Below are 10,107 nucleotides of genomic sequence, written 5' to 3'. Positions count from 1 at the left end.
ATTAGGTATTTTTGGTCACATTAGCCAAAAGGCGACTAACATATTTGACTCCATCTCAATACCAGGAATACGTGCTAGTCCTATCTCCTGGGAGGTAACAGAGCTGCCATTATCCTACCCTACGAGGCAAGGCTGTTCTGAGGGCAGGGACCAGGTGCTGCCTCAAGACTTCTGGCTGCTGCAGCTCTGAGCTAGGCCCAAGGCAGCTTTAGCTTTCAGACCTTCGGCATTTAAGCAAGATTTGCTATGAAGTTTGGTTTCTCATCTAAAATAGCACTCTCCTCATAGGGTTGCTGTGAGGATCAGGAGGAGATAAGTCTGCCAAGATCAGAAGGGGCTGGTGGGCAGAAAGCATCTGGGATGGGGTATGGGGAGTGAAGCTCATGGAGCCCAGGTCCACAGTGGTCAGCTCTGGCTGGGGCTCCCTTGCAGATCAAAAGATCATGGAACTGAAAGCATTTCAAAGTTAAGTTTTTCAAGTGTGTTTCTCACATACCACTAAATAAACTCATGATCCTTAGAAGGACTTCTCGATTTTTCTCAGTATTTCATAATACTTTTTGCACTTCCCTTTCTGCCTTCCCCCCACATTGTTCTCCCAGGCAGCAGGTGCTTCTGGTCTGGCTCTGACTTTCCATCCCCTCCCCTGTCCTCTGATTTTTATCTCAATGGCGGCAGAGCAAGGCTCCTTCCCAAAAGGGACTGAGGACAGAGCAGTCAGGATGATTGCTGGGGTTAGTCAGGGATGAGAAAGGCCGGGAACCTGCCAGGCACCTCTGTCCCGCCATCACACTCACTTCTTGCAGTTCAGCCAAGGTGAAGGCTCTGGTATCGGTCTCCTTGGGTTTCACTAACAAAGGACCACAACCAGCTGGCTCAGAGCAACAGAAATGTATTCTCCCACAGTTCTGGAGATCATGTTACCAAAAGCTCAGTCCTTGTCCCCAGTGCCAATAATATAACGAGGACACAATTTTGAGAAAAAAAAAAAGAAGAAGGTTTATTGTTTTTCTAGCAAAGGAGAAACACAGGAACTCCTGTCCTAGAGACTGTGATTCTGCCCATCAGGGAGAACAGAGGGTTTTAAAAAGAGGATTCAAAGGCTACACTCCAGGTGTGCCCTGATGGGGATCCCAGGTGCGTTCTGATGGTGTGTTGAAATTTGCTTGTTAGTTTGGGAGACAGTTACTCCCTAGATCTTCTGGGACATCTTGCTGTGGCCGGAGTGTGCTCAAGGAAGATAACTGGGCCTAGGAGGGGGAAGAAAAGATAACCCTGTCTCCCTAATCCTGTTAGGAAGGGGGAGAGGGAAAAGTGAGGGGAAAAAAATCCCTTTAAAAAATATGGGTGGGGATATAGCTCAGTTGATAGAGTGTTTGCCTCGAATGCACAAGGCCCTGTGTTCAATTCCCAGAACCATTAAAAAAAAAAAAAAAAAAAAAGCAAGCCCCAGTGGTAGAGCTACAGGGCTATATTTAAAGCATGAGGTGGACCACAGAGTTCAGAAATCAAGGTGCTGTCAGGGAATGAGCCTTTCCTGCCTGACCTCGACTTCTTGGCCTGCTGGCAGGCCTCAGCATTTCTTGGCTTATACATCTATCACTTTGTCTTCACATGGCACCCCTGGCCCCTGTGTGGGTCTAGACTTTCCTCTTCTGTAAGAACAGCAGTCACTGGATCAGGGCCCTCTCAGAATACGAACTCATCATCAGTTGATTACACCTGCAAGGACGCTATTCCCAAACAATCACCCCACAGGTTTAGGGATAAGATATTCTTTTTTTGAAACACGATTCAATCCAACTAGTATATTCAAACAGTAGAATTATATAAAAAATGAATTGTAACCACCTGCAACATAATTCTTCAATATAATTTTATACATGCTGAATGATAAAAGCGAGTGTGACAAAAAAATTTCTAGAAAATTTGAAAATAACTAAAAATTAAACATTACTTGTGCATTATACTAATTAAACATAATTTGATATGAATTAGACATTGATTAAACATAGCATTAATAAAACTACTTTTTAAAAGGAAGGAAATTAAAAATACAAAATGAAAGTAAAGGACTGTGAGAAACATATGTAAATATTATTAATATTTTAGGTATTGAACGATGTGAACACACACAAATGCACACATACACACACACACGCACACATACACACACACACATGCACACACATACACAGACACACACACACACACACACACACACACAGTTGTTCTTTTTTATCCATGGGCAATTAGTTCCAGGAGCCCTAGCAATACCAAAAGCCACAGATGGACAAATTCTGTATCTAAAATGGCACAGTATTTGCATACAACCTATACATATCCTCTTGTTAGCTTTCAGTCATTTCTAAATGACTTATGATAACTCAGATAATGTAATTGGTGTGTAAACAGTTGTTACACTGTATTGTTTCAGGAATAATGATAAGAAAAAAGTCTGTACGTGTTCAGTACAGATGCTATTTAAAAAAAAAATAACTTCAACCCATGGTTGGTTGAATCCCGTGGATATGGAAGGCTGACTGTATAATTCCGAAATGAATAAGATAAAAGAGCGGGCATGGTCGCACACACCTGTAATCTCAGCTCTAGACCTTCTTGCTTCCTCCTGACAGATGCAGGACTAGACCTGCCTCCTTCCTGTCAGGCAGCTGCCCTAGCCACAGCTCATAAAAATCTTCATGGACAGAGGGGCTTAGTCATGTTCAAGACCATCTCTTTTTTTGTTGGTTGCCGTGAGATGCAGGCCATTTTTGTTCTATGTTTCATAGCTAATGATTATAAGAAGACAGAGGATGGTCCAAATGGCAAATCTGAAGAATTTAGTGGTCCTCCCAGGCTGATCCTGTCATTCTGGGAGCAGGCAGTGCTATTCCTGAAGACTGAGGCAACTCTCAGGATTTGCACACTAAACATGGGACCAGGACACAAAGATCTGGGCCACCAGTGGAGAAATTTCAGACAGTGCTGGTTTCCTGCCAGGAAGGGCAGAAGAGATGCAGACAGTCTCTGCTCTTCTCAGAAGCCTACCACTGTGGAGATGCCCGGGCCCACCCATGTCCTGTGAAGATAGTGCAGGCATGACCCAGTGCCCTGGCCTGTTCCCTGGGGATGTAGGCCAGGGCTAAGTAGGAAGAGTCATCAGCCTGACAGAGACTACAGGAAGCAGAAAACAGAGCCAAGAAGTCTTCCCTGTGTGTTTACTCACAAAAATGAGTCACTTAAAAAAGAGAGAGAGAAAGAGAGAGGAGAAAAGTGAGCCTTGTGACCACATTCTCTTTCCTCTTCCACAGGGCAAGTGGGGCACGTGATGCCATTGGGCAGAGGTCTCTGCCTGACAGACCTGTGTGCCTTCACCACATTTCCGGACTGAGCTGAAGCTCAGAAGGGAAACTGACACAGGAAAGTCCCTGCAGGAAGCCTGCTGCTGGTGCAGGTTGCCAGGGCAACCTGCAGCTGCTCTCTTTCCTTGAAAGAGGATGGGCTTGTGGAAGCCCAGACGTGCTCTACCCTCCAATGGTGCAGCCCCATGGGCCTGGCCATGCATTCGCATCTCATCCAATCCACTTCTCTGGGGAGTCGGGCACAGGGCCATCATGCCTATTTGACATGTGAGAGAACTGAGGCCCAGAGTCTTGAAGGAACTTGCCTAGGTTTCCATGATTAAAAATTAGCTCAGAGCCAGCCTGAATGTTTAGACACTGAGCCCCGGGTACATCCCCTCTACCGCCAGCTGCCTGATCAATGGCATGGCTTTCTAAGAGCTCTCCCACCTACAAGTGTGCCCATTCATGTGAGAAATACCAGGCATGGGTCACTCTCTCCCACCAAGTCACAGAGGAGAAAGCGCTGCAGGGAGGCAGGGCACCCGGCAGCCGTAGTCAGCCAGAAATGCCAACATGTGACTGGGACTTGAATCCAGGGCTTTTCCCATGACACCAACTGGCTGCTGTCCCCCTCACCACATCTGGAAAAAATGACTCAGGTGGCCGTGGGCTAACCATGACATCCTCATGTATGAAGATGCCCTGTCATCTATGAAGCACTTCAAAGTGGGTTGCTGCCCCGGCTTTCCCCCAGGCCTGTACTAAGTAAAGGTCATGATGTTTGTGGAAACGTGAGCGTGCTGGTGGCTGGCTCACAGGAAAGGGTTTCAAAGACTGTGCCTGAGATAAAGCTGGCTTCTGGGGGCCTCTGCAGAGAGGAGCAATACACCCTGTCTCCTTGTCGGGTTAGAACACTGGAAGTTCCAGTCCTCCCCATCCTGTCCAGTTTTGGTGAGTTCTGTCTGACTAGTTGCCACTTTTCTTGCCGAGGTCAGTGCCACAGAACACACTAACCACACAAGACAGGCAGGAGCAAGAGGGGTTCATGCCCAAAGACAATTTCTGGCCTCCCTCTGGCTATAAATGAATGTTTTGGATCCTGTCTCCACAGAGGATTCCACAACTTTCTCTCATTCCCTGTGATTCTTTTTTTTTATAGAGAATATTATTATTATTATTATTATTATTATTATTATTATTATTATTAATTGTTCAAAACATTACAAAGCTCTTGACATATTCTTTGTGATTCTTGATTCCAGACTCAGGGAACTGAGGTGGCCTAAAGTGCCTACCCAATCCCTGCATTGAAATAGGGCTCAGGCATTTGATTTCCTTCTCTGCCAAGGACAAGAGGTCAGCAACAGCCTCTCTGAGACAGTAACAGAAATAATAATAATAATAATTATTATTATTATTACTACTGAGGATTGAATCCAGGGGCACTCAACCACTGAGCCACATCACCAGCTCTTTTTTATGTTTTATTTAGAGTTGCTAAGTGCCTTGCTAAGTTGCTGAGGCTGGCTTTGAACTTGCAATCCTCCTGCCTCAGCCTCCCAAGCCACTAGGATTACAGGCATGTGCCACCGAGCCCAAGTAACAGGAAATAATCCTCCTAGATTCCTCAGAAAACTTGGAATGAAACCATTATTTGACCCAGCTTTCCCACGGTTTATACCCAAAGGAGTTAAAATCAGCATACTACAGGGAAACAGCCACATCAATGTTTATAGCAGCTCAATTCACAATAGCTAAGCTATGGAACCAACCTAGATGCCCTTCAACAGATGAATGGATAAAGAAAATGTGGTGTATATACACAAAATGGAATATTATTCAACTTTAAATAAAAATAAAATTATGGAATATGCAGGTAAATGAACAGAAGTAGAGAATATTATACTAAGTGAAATAAACCAATCCCAATACACCAAAGGCCAAATTTTTTCTCTGATAAGCAGATGCTGATCCATAGTGAGGGTGGGGGTAGGGAAGACTGAAGGAACTTTGGATTGTGCAGAGGGGAGTGAGGGGAGGAGTGGGACGGTGGGGATGGGAAGGACGGTAGGATGAGACAGACATTATTACCCTATATACATGTATGATTACTCTACCAGTGTGACTCTGCACCATGTGCAGCCAGAGGAATGAGAAGTTGTGCTCCATTTGTGTGCGATGGGTCCAAATGCATTCTACTGCATGTATAACTAATCAGAACAAATTAAAATTTTTTTATAAATATTTTTTTTAATCTGAAAAAAGAAAAAAAAATCCTCCTAGACAAGCCCTTCCCACCTTTGGGTAGGGAGGGATGGGGGAGTCCTTACTGCCAGTTATCCTGGGGCAGGCAAAGGTGGAGGGGTAGGAGGATTTCCTCCCCTTTCTGGGCAGCAATAGAGCCACTCTGGCCATCTGGGGTGACCAGATGACAGCAGGTGATGTCTATAGAGGCACACACAGGTAACGTGGTGGGTGCTGAGCTGACACTTTAGTTGGCCTTGATCTGCCCACTGCTCCTGCCTATCTTGTGTGGTTAGGATGTTCTGCAGTACAGACCACAGGCCGTTGAGAAGAGTGGGTGGCAACCTAGTCAGACACAGAACTCACCAACACCAGACAGGATGGAGAGTCCTGGAGCCTCTGACTTCTCATCCAACCAGGAAGTGGGGGCGATGGTTCCTATCTTCAAAGCGGCCCCCAGAAGCCAGCCTTATCTCAGGGACAGCCTTTGAAACCTTTTCCTGTGGGCCAGACGCTGGTCTGCTCACCTTCAACCACGTCAGACCGTGCTTTCAGTCTAGCAGATGGGAGGCGCGTGGCCTCCATCCTTCTCGGGGAAGCCAGGTAGGATGCTTCCAGGCCAAGAAGTGGGGGTCCCCACAGGAAGCAATAACTAGGCATGGGAGCAGAACTGCCCCCAAATAAGTTAGACATGTATTTAAAGTGCTCCTTCTTCTTAAATCTGGGTTAAGGCTGTCCTCTGGCTCCTGGGAGATATGGATGTTGAGTTGTCCAACATTCAATCCTGGGAGACAGGGTGACCAGGTGACAGAGACCTGACCCTCTCTTTTCCTTAGGCTGGAGGAAAAGCTGTGATAATGCCCTGGTGAGGAACAGGAGAGGGTCAAATGCACCACCTTTGGATCGGGAGGGATGGGGGGGTCCTTACTGCCAGTCGTCCTGGGGCAGGCAAAGGTGGGGGTGGGATGATTTTCTCCCCTTTCTGGGGAACAAGAGGGCCTGGATATTGCTTTTGGTGGGAACTGAAGGGGCCCTGCCAGATGGAGGCTTATGGGTACCAGATACCTCCCCTCTGGAGACAGATGGAAATTACTCTCTGCTGTATGCTTCCTTTATTCCCCACTTCAGTGGGGCCTGTAGTCAGATGAACTATGGGGGGATCAGGGAAGGTAATGTCCTCTTCCTGAGGCCTGGAAGAATCACCGTCACCAATCCCTCGAATTGCAGAAGTAGAATCCTAACAGCAAGATGGGAAGGCTGGAGTGGGTCTTTCTGACGCTCGTGTGAGGCTGTGCCCTGCGAAACTTTCAGAAATACCAAGGAGGGGAACTCTCTGGGTTTAAAAAGGAATCATGGTTCCATTTTAGAAGTGGTGAAGTCCCAACATAAGTTGATGGCCTATGAAACACACTCATGTCACAGAGGAGATGTCAGGGGCTGCAGGCCAAAGAGAGGGTGGGAGGAGAGGGAGGGACCACAAAAAGATCTGCTGTCTGAGGAGCAGGGGCAAACCACTGGCAGCAGCAGCAACCCAGGGAGTCCCTAGGATCTTGTGAGCAGTTTGTGACAGCTGCATCTGCCTAGGCGGGGGCTAAGGACAGGCCAAGTGAGGCCAGATCACACAAGCTCCTTTCACTCTGCATATCACAAAGTAATCAGGAAATAACAGTTTTGAAAAATGTCAAAACAAAACCAGAAGCAACCAAACGTGGAAAATAGTACCACCTCAAAACCCCAAACTGAAACGGTGTCAAGAGGAAAGAAATAGAGGGTCCCAGAATGGAATGTTGGTTGTCTCTTCCCCACCTTGACCAGAAGTGGAAAAGAGGGAAGGTTAGAGAACTGATCCCAAGAACAGCACAAAGGAAACAGGAGATGGCACAGGCAGCCTGTGGAAAGTTGAGGGAAGACCCCGAGAGAAGGTGTCCCTGAGCATCACTGCAGAAGCCAGGGGCACCTGGAGGAGCAGTTGGACTTGCCTTTGTCCAGGGCTCCTGGCTGCCTGGGAACCTAAGTCCCAGTCCCAGCAGAAGGACTCCCACCTGCTGAGTGGAGTGGACCCTGGTATGGGACATCAGGCTTTCAGGAGAAGGAGTAGAGCCTAGCCCTGTCCATCACCTGTCCCTGAAATCCTCCGACCTAAACAAAGCAGAAAATAAGTCATCCAGTTCCAAACTCCAGTACTGAGGGAATGACAGGTATGCAGAAAGGTGTCAAAAAGAATTGGTGGCATCAGATGGTCTGATCAGACTCGCTCATGCAGAATTAGGAGAGAGCAGGGAGGCTAAGCAAACAAGGTCGGTTTCAGAAAGAAGGATGGCAGGGTGGGAGAAGGAAAATAAGCAAGAAACACAACATGAAAGATGAACAAGAATGCAAGGATAAGTTGATAAATCAACTAAATGAAATGAAAAGGAATTGCAGAGCTAAGGGGAAAATTTGAGGATAAAAACGTGAGCTTTACCGAACTATGAGAAAAGTTAGAAGTATCAAAGAAGCTAAAAGATTTTCTGGCTCAGAGGAAAAACTTCAGATAATTATAGAAAAAACACAGAAGATATTGATGCATGGAGCACAAACTCAAACCATCCAACATAAATTGGATGTTGAATTTCAGGTCAAGATATGAGCACAGGTTAACTTCCCCCTATGACCCTCATATCCTAGCACAAATACATATGAAAGCTTAATAAAACTAAGAACATAGTTAAAATGCTATCTCCAGCTGGTGTGGCAGTGCACATTCATAATCCCAACTACTCAGAAGGCTGAGGTAGGAGGATCACAAGTTTAAGGCCAGTCTCAACAACTTATCGAGACCCTAAGCAGCTTAGTGAGACCCTGACTCAAACTAAAAAGGAATGGAAGTGTAGCTTAGTGATAAAGGGCCCCTGGGTTCAATCCTTAGTATGTAGGAGGTTGGGAGGGGTGATCTCCAAGCTCCAACCAAGGGAAATCTTTAAGGGCAAAGCAGGAGCAAAGGTGTAAATGGGAGCTAATGCTTTCAGGCCCATGAGGACTCAGAGTAGATGAGTCATGATTGTGGTTACACTGAGTCATGAGCCCTGCATACAGCAGGAAACCATGAAGCCAGGAGGCAGGGCCATGCTGCCTCTCCATGGAAGACACATCCTAAGGTTGTGGACAAACAGGAGCCATCGGCCCAGTGACGGATGGAAACAGAGCCAACAGTCCTCATCATTCGACTAAGACTTGGTTTAGGGTCAGTGCTACATCCATAGGACAACGCTGAGAACCATCCCTCCAGAACCCAGAGCACACAGGAAGGAAGTCCCAACAAAAATGGCTCCAGGGAAGATGAGTTGTTACACAGAAATTATAATATCTATCAAGAAGACCATCAACACCAAAGGCAGTTTCCAGACCTCCCCAAACAAGAAGATTCACATTTAAAGACCAGACATGAGACAACAATCTTGAAGAGACTTTAAATAAAAATGTGTATATAAAATTTCAGAGAACTACACGAACGACCATCATAAATAAGAACAGGTGATAATGATAACAAAAATAGGCAAATATTTTACAAAGCAGAAATTAGAAAATAACACATAGTTATTAAGATAACAGTACATAGTCTTATTTGTGCTTTATAGATGTGTATTTTGCAGTGCTGAGGTTTGAACTCAGGACTTCATGAAGTTTAGGCAAGTGCCATAACCACTGAGCCACATCCCCACCCCTGTGTGGGGTTTTTGTACACAACTATTCATGTGGACATACATAGCCAAAAATTTGGAGGACTATACATCAAGTTGCAGGCAGTGGTTAACTCTGAGAATTGGATTAGGGCTTTTTCTTTTCTTTTTTTCTTTCTTTCTTTCTTTCTTTCTTTCTTTCTTTCTTTCTTTCTTTTTTTAATTCATGGAATACTTCTCAAATTTGTGTCACACTTGTGCAGGGACCATGCTAATCTTCTCTGTTCCAATTTTAAAATATGTGCTGCCAGAGGCAGCATGGGATGTTTTCTATATTCTTCTTTTTGCCTCTCTATACCTTCAAACATTTTTTATAGTGAATATGTAATGTCTTAATTAAAAGAAAAAATCACCAAAAGTTGTATTTTAAACTGATGGGGAGCTGGTGGCATTCTGGCTCAACTGTGTCATAACGAGTAAATAATCATGAATTAAACCATAGGGAATTAATAAAACTTTATTATTTCACAAGAAAATAGTTGAATCAATTTTGAAAAAAAATGTTTATAGTATATTTTGGAAGTTCTGGCTTTATTGAGGCTAAATGTCACACCCCAAATGATCCACTTCAAAAAGAACTAGGCAGCCATCTTTCAGAGAGGCCATAAAAGAGGTCTAGCACGAGGCCAGAGCGAGCAGAGAAGGCCCCCTGGTAAAACCAGGTCCAATGGCACAACCAGGCGCAGTGGCACAGAAATGCCACACACCAAAGGTCAGGTGCGGGAAGGGGGGGTATTTGGGATGTGAAACAGTGGTACAGCATTGCCTAGCATGCACAAGGCCCTGGATTCAATCCC

General features: G+C 45.4%; 1 pseudogene; it reads right to left on the bottom strand.

Moving 5' to 3' along the window:
- Nucleotides 1–9,470: 9,470 nt before the first annotated feature.
- On the bottom strand, nt 9,471–9,568 carry LOC143380806 (U6 spliceosomal RNA; annotated as a pseudogene).
- Between the last annotated feature and the right edge of the window lie 539 nt (nt 9,569–10,107).

The sequence above is a fragment of the Callospermophilus lateralis genome, chromosome 14 (genome assembly GCF_048772815.1).
Source record: "Callospermophilus lateralis isolate mCalLat2 chromosome 14, mCalLat2.hap1, whole genome shotgun sequence".
Taxonomy (NCBI): domain Eukaryota; kingdom Metazoa; phylum Chordata; class Mammalia; order Rodentia; family Sciuridae; genus Callospermophilus; species Callospermophilus lateralis.
The sequence above is the reverse complement of the archived record's forward strand: the minus strand, read 5'-3'. Positions and strand labels throughout refer to the sequence as shown.